The 14260-nt window shown below is 49.2% G+C and overlaps 1 long non-coding RNA gene across 1 annotated transcript; it reads right to left on the reverse strand.

The window, feature by feature from the left end:
• Positions 1 to 582: 582 nt before the first annotated feature.
• LOC120842831 lies at positions 583 to 14026 on the reverse strand. Its single transcript, XR_005716016.3, has 3 exons — positions 13998 to 14026; positions 5424 to 5462; positions 583 to 1178 (listed from the first exon to the last, which is right to left on the reverse strand). It is a non-coding gene; the product is annotated as an uncharacterized LOC120842831 (long non-coding RNA).
• Between the last annotated feature and the right edge of the window lie 234 nt (positions 14027 to 14260).

Here is a 14260-nt window from a genome sequence, read left to right on the forward strand (position 1 = left end):
TTTTCTAGGTATGCTACATTTGTTAGAGCGCCTCAGTTAATTATCTTGCTTGTTTTTGTCATTTTAGGTGCTTTTCGCCTACTCGAAAATACTCCAAAGGCAGTACTTTGCACAAGAAAGATATTGTAACGGATTGAAAACATTCGAAAAATGTAAAACTGAAAATACATTTATTGAGGCAAGCTTGTGCCTACATATACTGAAGGGAAAAATACCAACACCTTGTGTCGGAATCGAAAGGTTTACTGACCGAAGCAGTGGGTTGCCGCTGCTCTTACACACGCCGTACATTCAGGAATGTTCTGAACCAGAACAAACAATAAAATAATGGTTTGGAACTTAAAAAACAAAAAAAAAATGTATTTATAAAAAAAAAAAAAATTCAGGCCGAGCGTTGTTCCAACCCTGTTCCGCCGCGTGGCAGGCGCGCGCATTTCCAACTCATTTACGGAAGCGGCAATATAAGTACGGAGATAACATTTTTCGAACAAATTTGGGGTGTTTGCAAGGGATATGTGATAAGTAGGCGCAGACGAAGACGACGATCACTTGAAGGTTTTTATTTTGTATTTCTGGCTAGTTTACAGCAGCTGACAAAATAACTCCCATTGGAAAATTTTCAAACGGCCACGTGCGCCACTCTAGATACATTGATCATAACTTTGGTCACATGATCAGCCACTTCCTGAGAGATGGAGATGATGTCGTAGTGTACATTTTTTAATCGATATAAGAAACAACAAAAGTTTAGATACTTCTTCTTGTCATTCGTGTAGTCTTATTTCAGTGTCTTCCATGTACCGTCATTTATAATAGAAAGACTAGGACGACCATCGTTGAGCTTAATAATGTGCACAAAAAGTCCCTTCTAGGGCCTTAGTCTCAATCTTTAAAATGTTTGGAATGGCGCTGGACTTTTTTACAAACCAACAATATTTGTATTATATTAAGTGTTACAAATAAAGTTGTGCAAGAAAAGTGACTTTTAATACGTTTTATTTCAAAGTTTAGTTGGTATTAGAGCACCCTGTGACGTGAACACGTTGTGCTGTAACGGACCGCTGCTTCTTTGAAAGGTCTTACAGCGACCTTGGGGAGCGGCCTTTTCGGTCCCATTTATGGCCTGGGGTTTTCGAGATCGCCGGAAGAGTTCCCTTCACATCCTCCGCAAGCTGAACCTGCGATGCGAAACAACAGCGTGAAGAAGTACATTTCAGTTGAGCACAATGGCCATTTCTCTGCTTTCGAGACTTCAAAGATTGCCGAAAATATATTTAAAAAAAACTAACTCTCCCTTGGCCAATGTCAAAATGACAAAGTAAAGCTAAAAAAAAATCTTTCAGCCTTCCCACTCTCGTGAGAAGGAAAACCAGCGAAGCTGTACTATGGTGGAAATAAAGTATATATTAATGTAAGGATTAAGGTGTGATTGGGTAATTGGTTATGTGACATCCGTATTGTCCCCGGTTGTCTTTGTTACACCACGTGAACCGCCGAAGGCTCATGAACGGGAGTCGAGGCGCCACTAGTCGTTCCTCCACCCCATTCAACCTCGGTATACGTGCTCCTGTACAGGTGGGTACTTGTAGCCGTTCACAGTCGCGAACCGGGGCACCGCGCTTTTGAACAGGGAATCTCGGCGCGTTCTGCACGCCGTTTCTTTGTAGACGTCTGCCGACTCGATACACTGCCGCAACGCGCACGCGTCCGTTTCCCGTTTCATATCGTCGGACACGCCGCCGATCATGGATACGTCTCCAACGGAGTCGGTCACAGAGGGCGCACGCGACTCCAAATGGTTCTCCACGGCTCCCTTCGGAACCTCGGCGTCGCACCCGTTAACTGTTCAGCCGGCGTGGAGTGGTATCGTCGCCGGGCCTCGCGCTTGCGCTAGACTTCCGTGGCACGATCATCGTCCGTAGCGCTGACTCGCCGGCGTCGTTTACATCCGTGGTTCTGTTGTCGGCGGCGGCTTTTCAGCCAAGCGATGTGCTCTTCTTTCGCAAGGGAGTATGAAGCGATGGACGCAGTGGAAGTCGAGGTGAGAGCGGCTTCGCGTCGTTTGCGGACCCATTCGCGCTGCTGCGTACGTCGCCGCTCCTTCCGCGCCCAGTCTTCTTTCGCCGAAAGGGCACGCGGCCGATCCATCCTGAGTTCAAACCGAAACTGATAAGAGTGTGAAACAGCGCGCAAAACAGACGAGGACGAAGAACAACCACCCCTTTCTCTACCCCCCCCCCCCCTTGCCCCTTTCGGCCTGCAGACTGCGCTTTTTGGCTACTCATTGCCAACACATTTGAACGTGGAAGTAAACAGATTGCATGAACGACGCCCAGTTTATTTGCAACCTAAATAATATGGCTCTACTGTTGGGACCCAGTAAATTTCATCATCAATAATTATTTGTTATGATTTTATGGTTAAAGTGTGTTCGTCGTAATGCAAAAGAAGTGATCGATTCAAACACAAATACAGGAGTTTGTGACGTTCTAGTGCATAAGCTCCAAGCACCCGAGGCAGTGCGTAACACTTTACAACTATCTTTGACGATGAAATATTTGTGGGAAGTGCGTAAAAATGTTTACACCATATTGTAGCACCCTAAACAAAAGCATACTTAAACAAAATAAACTGTCGCATTCGCAATGAAAAAAAAAATATCAACCTGCGAAAACCGTTGCTTTAACTCTCTCTCACTCTCTCTTTTTTTTTTTCCGCGCCATTACAAAAAATAGAGCCCGGGCAATGAATTTCCACCAAAACCTCGCTTTTTGGAGAAAGTGTCAGGGAGTTAGTAGATATAATAGGCGACCATTGAATTTAGCCTTCTGCACAAATCATGCCCGGGAAATTTCCCTTATCCTTACACCCGATTAGAAGGCAAGCCGCTGGGGGAATTTATGTGCACTAGCATGCTGCTTCTAAGGAATGGTGCCAGATTAATAGTGCATGTCAATTTAGATGTAAATAGTTTAACAGGATAGATTGGTGGGCTGGTTGGTTGAATGACCAAAAGGGAATCGCAATTTCTCAATTTCGACCCTCCTTAGTAGACTGTCACATGAGATCCGTAAAGGTCTAATTTGTGTCCTGAACGTGGTGTGCACGTGTTGCAAACGTGAGGTGAACACAGCCCATAATCTTAGTGTTTTCTCGTGCTGTTATCAAAATTAATTTTTAACATTTATTTCGGTCACGCGTTTTGCAACGTTCTTCTAGTGCTGCGGTAGATGTTTCTTTTTCTTCTCACTTTTTTTTTCGAGGTTTTCTTTTACTGGTATTTATCTCCGTAGAAAGAGAAAGAAGAGCAAGTGCTTCCGCGTGCCACTGTGCGCTTGGAAGTTCTAGTAAACCTTTGGTTGTTAGTCAGCGTATGTCCTGTGTCCTCTTTCTACTTTGTGTCCCGTCTTTTGTGCGCTGTTTTGTAATAGGTAAATAGTTTAATCACTCTGCACAAACATCCGCGGCCTGGAGGATGACATGGAAACATGGCGGAAAGCAGCTTGCTGGAAATAGAAGTCTCTTATTACATTGCGCTGGTGTGAAGAATTATTACGTATTTTCGTCTCATTTCTGTGCGAAAACAAAAACGGCGTTCAGAAACTGAACACTGAGCGTTTCGGGGAGCCCTGAAAGGACATAAAAAACCGGGACAACCTGAACAATACGAGACGCCTTGCATCTCTCAGCTTGTCGTGGTTTCTTGTTTTTCTGGAGCCTTTCAAAAGGGGATGAAAAATTATGACCTGAATGACCCGAATTACCACATTAGAGCGGTTCATTTTCATTACGACAGGCTCTCTTCAAGCGTCTTGGATAGTTCAGGTTGTACTGGTCCGTTTTTATTTTCAGTTCCTTTCAAAGAGTGAGCTCTAAGCCACTGGACCAACCTACCACATTCATAACTTGCGGAAGCGGAGAAATTGAAATGCGACACAAGGAAAGATTCGCTCGCGCTATTTGAGGCCTATAGAAAAGCGGACCGGATAGGAGGGGGCCAAATTGTTTGTTTTTTCAAGGAACACACAATCTTCTCTACAATTCTGTCTAACAATTTGATATGAAGGTATACTGGACGCGGGCATTATTCGCTTTTTCAGGTATATCATACCTGAAAATCAGCGCGACCTATAATCAATGAATTAATGATTTAAGCGGTGGCGATTAATCGGGTTAACATTTTTAATCGACGCCCAGGCCTAACAAATAATGACTGATGATGAAATTGATTGGAGCGCAACAGTAGAGCAACATTATTTAGGTTTCAAATAAACAGGGCAACGTTCGTGCGGTGCTTCCTCCCACGTTGGAATTTGGTGAAAATGAGTAGCCAAAAGCCCCGTAGAAAGCCTCCCACTTCAGTAGAAAACAAACAGGCTGGACGCTATGGAGGAGAACGTTAAGCTGCTGTCGACGCGAGGCAGGAAGCAAGACCCCTCGAAAATACAAAATAGCCCCCCCCCCCCCCCGCCCCCTGTGCACCCCCTCCACCCGACGCCACCGCTGCCCTTGTGAACCCCGGATAATGTGCTTATCCCGGCTTGTCCCACCCCAAGATGCAGCAACAAAAAGAGTCTCCCGTCGTCGAGATCGCAGAGTGGGAGAGGGGGAAATGGGGAGGGTGGCGAGAAGGATTCTCCTCCTTGTTGGAAAAAGAAATTTCGTAGGTCGGTCTTTAACAGCTCCGCTGTAAAACATCTATCGCAGATTACTGTCGATGAATGCACTGATTTTTCCCCAAGTGTAGACAGTTCACAAGATTAGGGGCCTTAAACTATCCAAACAAATGCGGTTTAATTTTTCATACTTAACTGAGGATAGAAAATTCTATTAATTTAAAATTGAGACACTGATAAAGCGGATGCAGTCTTAAAGGGACGTTAAATATGGTTTTGAATAAGAACGAGTTAGTGATAAATTCTGACGTAATTCTGCATCCGTGATTTTGAATATCGCAAGCATGTGACCCAAACGTATCTATAGACGCGAAAAAAAAAGCTTTGTGTTACGTCGTATTCAGAAGATTCGTCCGCCTTGTGTGTGCCACTTCGGAGGTAACGCCGGCACCAATTTTTCCCCCTAGGATAAAGCCTGCAGAAAGCACTGAAATTTGAGATCTCTGTATAATACTTCATGATTCCCTCTTTGCACCGAACGCGAAGGGAAAGAGGGGGTTCAGCGTTATTTTGAAAGCGCTGTTGTGGCTACTTGGCGCATCATACTGACATATAAGTTTGTTATTCTTAATACCGGGGGCAGATAAAGGGGATTAAAGTTTTTTTTTTCTCAATTACAGAACCCCTTTAGCTTCACTGTAATCAGTGCTCCATGACGTGTGGTATTTCGTTGTGACTTATATTTACCTAGAATGACCGAATTTACCGCATAAGTTATCGGATGAGGTTTGATAACATGTCGCTTACCTTTGGCAACAACTGCGCCCAGCAGCCTGTAAAAAACCTCTATGAAAAAAAGAAAAAAAAATAGATAAATGGTGATATATGTCACAACACAAATTTAATATATGCAAATTCCCGGTTTTCATCTCCGTTTTATTTCAAATATTTTATGTTAACTAGCTCAAGTGCTTCAAATCGTATTGTTTAGAGAACATATTTGTTAAAGTTTTGCTTGGTGTCAAATAAATACAAAGGGTTTTAACGCACTGGGCATGTACAGTCAGTAAATACCTGATGTCAAGGATTTATGCCACTCTTTTTTTGAAATGTTGAATTGAGCAAGATATAGGGGCTGTGAAATATATTTTAATTATAACAAAATATGAGTGATTAAATATTGCGCGCGCGTAGCTGGCCAAGTAGGGAGCACCCGTGCGGCCTAACGGTTATCGTGCCTGCCTCCCACACGAAAGGCCAGGGTTCGATTCCTGCGAGCGACGTGTCTTTTGTTTGTCTCTGCAATTTAGTTTTCTGGTAAATTTGAGAATCGTATTGCTTGCTCAAGGTTCGAATGGGGGGTTCTACGCGTCGAACATTCTACGCCGATGATCCCAGAAGCTCACGCATGTACAGTCGGGAGCAAAAGTTTGCGGGGCACGGGAGCGCGTGCCGAAATGCATCGCCGCGCCGTGCAACGGCGCTCCGCCGCATTAAAAAGCCACGCTTGGCGCATGCGCGCCCTTCGTGCTGGCAGTCATGTCTCTTTCGCTCGTTTCTGTCCGACTCACTCCTGATAACCGGAGTCGGCGCCAGGGGCGCAAGTTGCCGTTTCGCTGCCTCAGCTGCCTCTGTAGCCGCGCTGGGTGACGGAGCGCCTGGTTACCTCCCTCTTCCCCCTACGCGACCTCCGTGACGAAGCGCGGTGGCTGAGGCGGCTGAAGCAGAAGCACAGCATGACAACCAGCGAAGCGCTAACTCGCGCCCCTGGCGCCGACTCCTCTTATCAGGAGTGCGTCGAAAAGAAACGTGCGAAAGAGACATGATTGCGAGCGCGAAAGACGCGCATGCGCAAAGCGCGTCTTCTTAATGCGGCGGCGCGCCGTCGGACGGCGCGGCGATGCATTTCGGCACGCGCGGCGATGCATTTCGGCACGCGCTCCGGTGCCCCGCAAACTTTTGCTCCCGACTGTACATAAGGGACTCCGCGTGGCGAGCCGCAGTCAGTTTCGCCCCACCGTTCGACCTGCTGCTACGCCGACTTCGACGCCTGCGCCGCTCTGTTGTTATCGTTTGTACCATTTTATTTTTGGCACAAGTTCGCCACATTAAACGTTTATTTCTTCCTGTTTATTTATTGTTTTTTTGGCCACCACCCGTGACATTTTGGTGGAGGTGCGGGGTAACCGCATGCCCGTGCAGCGCTCCCCTCCCAGTTCCCGCAGTGCAAGTCCGAACACAAACCCTCAAGAACCCAACTAAGACAAGACCGAGATCCGATTAAGTTGCCGGAACCTTGGCCTACCCCCGGAATTAGGACCCTTGCCACCCAGGACCAGGCAAACCAGGAGGACGACGATGGCCACCCAGTCGGAGACCCCGGCCGCTCCAGCCGCCTTTTACCTGCCCGTCGTACCGCGGACGGCTGCTCCATTCCACGGCGAGCAATACGAAGACGTCGAAGATTGGATTGACCAGTATGAACGCGTTGCCCGCCACAATTGCTGGACGGCGAGCAGCGCCTGCACAACGTATATTTTTCGCTTGAGGGTACCGCCAAGCACTGGTACGAGAATCATGATTTCTGTTTGACGTCGTGGGACATTTTCAAGACCGATCTCAAGGCTACGTTCAGCAACCACTACAGCCGAGAGAGAGCCGAGGACCTACTGCGAACCAGAACACAGGGCCCTAACGAGAGCGTCACCGGCTTCGTAGAGGACATTCTGCGCCTGAGTGCCCGCGCCGACCCTCGGGCTACCGAAGAGAAGAAACTACGAATTCTCATGCGCGGGGTGAGAGACGACATTTTCGGAGGCCTAGTCCGCAACTCGCCGGCAACCGTCGACACCTTCGTCACCGTGGCAACAAACATCGAGCGCGCCCTCCAAGCGCGCGCTTCCCACTACCAGCGGCATCCAAGCGTCACTGCAACCGCTCTGCTTAGCGGCGAAAACGCTCCTGGTACGGACATCCGCGAAATCATCCAGGAGGTCGTCCGGAAGGAAATCCGTCGGTTGCTACCAGCTGCAAACAAAACAGCGACGCTCTCCATCGCCGATGTTGTGCGGGAAGAAGTTCAGAGAGCCATCCAACCAGAGGCTCCCGTCGCCGTGGCAGCAACCGAGGAGCCCACGTTGACTTACGCCGCAGTGGCCCGACGGCCACCGCCTCCTCCTCGCACCTATGTCGCGCCGCCCCGACGTCAGTCTCCCGCGCCGCTACACGACAGACGCAATGACGACCAGGTCCAGTACAGATGCCAGGAGCCCCGCGTACCTCGGAAGACCGACGTGTGGCGAACGCCCGACCGACGCCCACTGTTTCCACTGCGGGGAAGCAGACCACACCTACCGCCGATGCCCATACCGACGACTTGGGCAGCGCGGGTTCCACCCGAACGACTCGCGCCCCGTTATGGTGAATGACCTCGGGAGATCGACGAGTACCTGCGACGGCCTCAGTCCCCCGAGCGTGCGTCCCGCCGAGAGATCCGGTCACCTTCGCCACGACGTCCAGCTTCGCCGATGCACCGACCCCGACGTGAAAGCCTGTCACCCCTCGCTCCTCGCCGGGGAAACTAGGCGCGGACACCCCTGGAGGTGGAGTTACCGAGGACTACCGACGCCAAGATCCGCCACGAACGTCGGCGGGCCCCCACTGAAACGCTACCAGAGACCGAAGCGACGCGCCTGCAACGGTGAAGACTAACCTACACGTCGTTATCGAAGGCCACGACGCGTCGGCCCTCGTCGACACCGGAGCAGACCACTCCGTCCTGAGTGGGAGGCTCTCCCAACGTCTTCGGAAACTGACGACGCCGTGGGATGGCCCACAGATACGGACTACCGGTGGGCACCCAATCACACCAGTCGGGATTTGCACTGCTCGCGTCGAGATGCACGGTGAGACGTGCCCTGTCAAGTTCGTCATTCTGCAAGACTGCTCGAGAGACGTTATCCTAGGAATGGACTTTCTTTGCGAGTATCGCGCCGTCATCGACCTCGGAGAAAACCGGCTGACGCTACAAAAAACTACTCTAGCGCTGGAGGAACCCAAAGCGACGTCATCCGGGTCCGAGTCATCGCAAATCACGTGAACTTACCGCCGCGGTCCAGTGTTTTCGTACCCATCGGGATCGACGGGGCTTTCTGCGGCGACGTTCTGCTCGAGGGAAGCGTCCAGCTGCTTCTAGAAAGAGGGATCGGCGTCGCAAGAGGCATCGCGGAGCTCCAAGACGGACACACAGTTGCACTCGTAACAAACTTCCGACAAGAGGCTCAGGACCTTACGAAAGGCACCGCCGTGGGCCACGCCGAGGAACTCATGGACTAAGCCGCAATCGCCGGAATAGTAGAAGACATCTCTTCGGGGCCACACGAGACAACGCCGCATTCGCATTTTGATATCGATCCAGTCCTGCCTACCCCACAACGATGACAACTCAGTGATCTTCACGCCGAGTTCAGTGAGTGCTTCTCCACGTCGTCAAAGGTGCGCCAAACGACGGTTGCGAAACATCGATTTATTACTGATGACGACGCACTTCCTGCTCATCGGTCGCCGTACCGTGTATCTGTGAAAGAGAGAGAACTCATCCAGAAACTGGTCCAAGAATTGCACAACGACGACATCGTCCAGCCCCCAAAGAGTCCGTGGGCTTCACCGGTAGTCCTGGTGAAAAAGAAAGACGGGACTCTTCGATTCTGCGTAAACTATAGTCGACTAAACGCCGTAACAAAAAAGGACGTCTACCCGCTGCCACGCATCGACGACACTCTAGACCGGCTGCGCCACGCCCGATTCTTTTCGTCGGTGGACCTGAAGAGTGGGTATTGGCAGATCGAGGTCGACGAACGGGATCGTGAAAAGACTGCTTTCGTCACGCCGGACGGACTGTACGAATTTAAAGTGATGCCGTTCGGACTGTGCACAGCACCGGCGAGGTTGCAGCGCGTAATGGACACCGTTCTATCCGGGGTTAAATGGAAAAGCTGCTTCGTCTATCTCGACGACGTCGTCGTATTCGCAAGCGACTTCGACGAGCACCTGAGACGTTTGCGAGCCGTGCTACAGGCTATCCAGAATGCTGGACGGACACTGAAGCCGTCAAAATGTCGGTTCGCTTACGGCGAGGTCAAATTCCTGAGTCATGTCGTGAGTGCATGGGGTGTAAGCCCTAATCCTGCAAAGACATCCGCTGTTGCTAAATTCCCGAAGCATCAGGCAAGAAAGCCGTCAGAAGATTTCTTGGGCTCTGCACTTACTACAGACGTTTCGTTCGCGATTTTGCCAAGATTTCTGCACCGTTCATGCATCTGACGAAGGACGACATGAACTTCCAGTGGGGGGAGGGGCAAGAACAAGCGTTTAACGAACTGAAGGAAAGACTCCAGTCACCCGCTATCCTCGGACAGTTCGATACATCAGCGGAAACAGAAGTTCAGACGGACGCCAGCAACGACGGACTCGGCGCGGTACTCGTCCAGAGGCACGACGGAGCAGAGAGGGTGATCGCTTACGCAAGCCGGGCATTGTCCAGGGCAGAGAAAAATTACTCGACGACCGACAAGGAATGTCTCGCTGTCATCTGGGCGTTAACCAAGTTCCGCCCGTACTTGTACGGGATCCTGTTCCGCGTTGTCACGGGCCACCACGCTCTCTGTTGGCTCGCCAACCACAAGGAACCATCAGGACGCCTCGCTCGCTGGAGCCTTCGACTGCAAAAATACGACGTAACCATTGTGCATCAGTCTGGCCGCAAGCACAACGACGCCGACTGTTTGCCTAGGGCCCCAGTCGAATCTCCTACCGAAAGCACTGACGACGACAATGACACCCGTTTTCTCGGCGCAGTTACGGATACCGACATGGGAGCACCTCAACGAGACCACCCAGAACTTCGCGCTGTGATCGACCACCTTGAAGGTCAAGGAAGTTTAGTTCCGCGAGTTTTGGCCCGAGACTTCTCAAGCTTCATTCTGCGGCGAGGCGTGCTCTTCAAGAATAACTTTGGATCGAGCAACCCTGCCTGGCTGCTGGTTGTTCCGGCCAGCCTGCGAGACGAAATCTGTCAAGCATGCCACGACGACCCGACGGCTGCACACCTCGGCTACAGCAGGACGCTCGCCCGGATTCGTGACAAGTACTACTGGCCGAGACCCCCGAAAACAGTCCATCTATACACACGATCGTGCCATGAGTGCCAACGACGTAAGAAGCCTCCGACAAAGCCAGCAGGACTCCTGCAGCCGATACCCGCTCCGACTACGCCCTTCCAGCAGGTCGGAATGGACTTACTTAAGCCGTTCCTGACATCGACGCAAGGAAATCGGTGGATTATTGTCGCTACTCACTATCTTACACGATACGCCGAGACGAAAGACCTGCCATCAGGAACAGCGCTGGAAGTCGCCAAGTTTTTTGTCGAGTCTATCCTCCTTCGACACGGCGCCCCCGAAGTGTTGATCGCAGATCGAGGATCATCTTTCATGGCACAACTGACTCAAGAGGTTCTTCGGCTTAGTCACACCAACCATCGACGAACTACCGCTTATCATCCGCTGACCAACGGACTAACAGAGCGGCTCAACAAGACAATCGCTGACATGATCTCTATGTACGTTGACGTGGAGCACAAGATGTGGGACGAGGTGTTGCCGTACGTTACGTTTGCGAACAACACAGCGGTTCAAGAAACCACGGGAGTGACGCCTTTCCAACTGGTACACGGCCGGGCGGTTACCACAATGCTCGACCCCATGCTGCCTCACGTGCGAACCGATGAGGGCAACGACGACGCTCAACTGATCTCCCTGCGGGCGGAGGAAGCTCGTCAGCTGGCAAGAATCAAGATTCAAGACCAACAGCGAGTCGGTGCAGGGCGGTACAACCTTCGTCGCCGGGACGTCCACTTTCAACCCGGAGACGGGGTATGGGTTTGGACACCAATACGGCGCCGCGGTCTCAGCGAGAAGCTTCTGAAACGCTATTTCGGACCCTACAAGATCATCCGACGCCTCGGCGATCTGAACTACGAGGTGATGCCCGACGGAACAAGAACATCATCACGCCGCCCACCACGACCGGAAGTCGTCCACGTCGTGCGACTGAAGCCGTCCTACGCTCGATAGGACTGTGGACCTTATGTGTTTCAAAGGACTCTTCAGTTTACCGTTCTTTTTATTTGCTTTGTCTTGTGCTGCATCGGGGCGAGGCACTTTTTAAAGGGGGGATTAATGCCGCGCGCGCAGCTGGCCAAGTAGGCAGCGCCCGCGTGGCCTAACGGTTATCCAATAAAGAAAAAAAAAAGTGGCCTAACGGTTATCGTGCCTGCCTCCCACACGAGAGGCCAGGGTTCGATTCCTGCGAGCGACGTGTCTTTTGTTTGTCTCTGCAATTTAGTTTCCTGGTAAATTCGAGAATCGTGTTGGGCTTGTTCGAGGTCCGAATGGTTCTACGCGTCGAACATTCTACGCCGATTATTCCAGGTGCTCACGCATGTACAGCTGCAACAGAAAAGGGTAGCACAAGCGACCGACGACCGGAGCGGCAAAATCGCGACACGCGGCGCTATTGTTCCCGTGAGCGACGATAGCGAGAGTGCAAGTCACGTTCCATGTGTCAACGCGGGGGTGGCCGGCAGAAAGCCGCCCATCCTAAAGCCCGCGCTTCGAAAGGCATAAAGTTTTGCCGCCCCCCCCCCCCCCCCCCCCCCGCGCGTTGAGACATGCAACGTGACTGGCACTCTCGCAATCGGCGCGCCGCGTGTCGCGTTTTCGCCGCTCCGGTCATCGGTGACTTGTGCTACTCTTTTTTCCGTTGCAGCTGTACAAAAGGGACTCCGCGAGGCGAGCCGCAGTCAGTTTCGCCCCAGCATTCCACACTGCTGCTACGCCGACTTCGACGCCCGCGACACTCTGTTATTATTTTGTGTACCCTTTTATTTTTGGCACAACTTCGCCATATTAAACGTTTATTTCTTCCTGTTTATTTATTGTTTTTTTGGTCACCACCCGTGACAATATAATGGGCGGAAATACCTAATTTACATTTATGTCTCTTTTTTATTAATCATGACACGTATCGCTAAGGAGGTCCTCCGACGATTTCTTAAACTACCTAAACTAACGAAATCTTCGGAATCACGGGCCTTTACCTTTCCCGTATGCTATTTAGTAACGCGAAATAGTAACAGTGAAATCAACAAGTGAAAATGATGCCAAAACAAACACTGAAATATAGCCGCACTTTTCATTGCTGTGACATAAGTTGAAGGCATACTTTCAGGTCGAGTAAGCTGTCTAAAAATGAACGATGCCGAGCATTTGTTCCGCGCTGCTGGGCGGACACTGGAGCGAGCTTCCAAATCATTCATTTTACGCTATGAAACTGCTTGATATCATTGTGAACAAAGTCAACAAGCCAAAGGGTTAAACACCTGACTTCCGCTGACGTGACTTTTTTATTGTAGTCAGTATTGACTTTCACTTTGAAAAAGACGCTGAGGACCGAAATTACTAATTGAATTACTTCGCAAAAACTGTATTTCGGCCCAAAATTTAGATTACTTTCTCAGCAATGTTTGTTGGTGTGTTTATCGAATTTTCAGGCAAATTTGGGTCTATAGAATAACGTTGGAGTAGCACATTTATATAACAAAATATAAAAATCTAAATTTGCAAAGGAAGGACTTCTCTCTCTGGTTATGACAGGTATTTTTTTTTGTTATGACCGGTAAATTTGCCCTATTTATTAATCTTATTTATTCGGACTGTAGTGTCATTCGTTGCTTTCCGTGTAGTGTATATTTTTGCAGGTTAATAAAACATTTGTTTGATGTATGAGCAGAGATATAAACCTGCAGCGGCGACATTTTCATCGTTTATATTCGGTGACATACAAAACGTTTTTATGATACTTCATTACTTTTGCCAAATAAACCAACATTTTTGTTCTCATGCAGCTCAAGTCCATAAACAGAAATACTCTGATATGATGTAGCAAATAGCCCGGACCACAACCTAATCTTCATGTAGCTTTTGTGGGCACTGTACGTACTACTTTGCTAAGCATAACTTTAGTGTTTATATTTATGGTGCGACATGGTGCACGCAACTTGATGAGTTTGTATAGTGCCGTGAACGTTTGATCGTTATGATCTGAAGATTTATGGGCTTTAAAATAGAATGAATATAAGGAGTTCTCTTTGCCGCGACCACAACAGTAATGTCTTTCATCGTAGTTTAGAATTATATCCAAAACACGATCCATTTTCACAAGGTTATGAAGGGGAAGGGAAGTACGTCGATGATAGGATTTTGGTGAAGTTAAGGTGGAAACTATTTCCAAGGCGATGAAACACTGATAATTATTACTGACCAAGATCTCGTTTTCCCACGTTGACATTTTCTGCAAAGCAAAAAAAAAATATGTGTTCATTAGAATTGATAGTAACACGCGGATTAATATGGTATTAAGGTAATTAAGTAAAAAAATTTAGGGCAAAACACATTATACTGGGCAGAGTAACATTAAAAAAATGTTTACTTTTGTTGAACAGTTAGCCGATTCTTATATATTAAATTCGGATCCATTTTTTTTAAGTAACCCCCTGAAAATTGCCAGTCGTCCCTTCAAAACGA

The sequence above is a fragment of the Ixodes scapularis genome, unplaced genomic scaffold, assembly GCF_016920785.2.
Source record: "Ixodes scapularis isolate PalLabHiFi unplaced genomic scaffold, ASM1692078v2 PGA_scaffold5__190_contigs__length_132052651, whole genome shotgun sequence".
Taxonomy (NCBI): Eukaryota; Metazoa; Arthropoda; class Arachnida; order Ixodida; family Ixodidae; genus Ixodes; species Ixodes scapularis.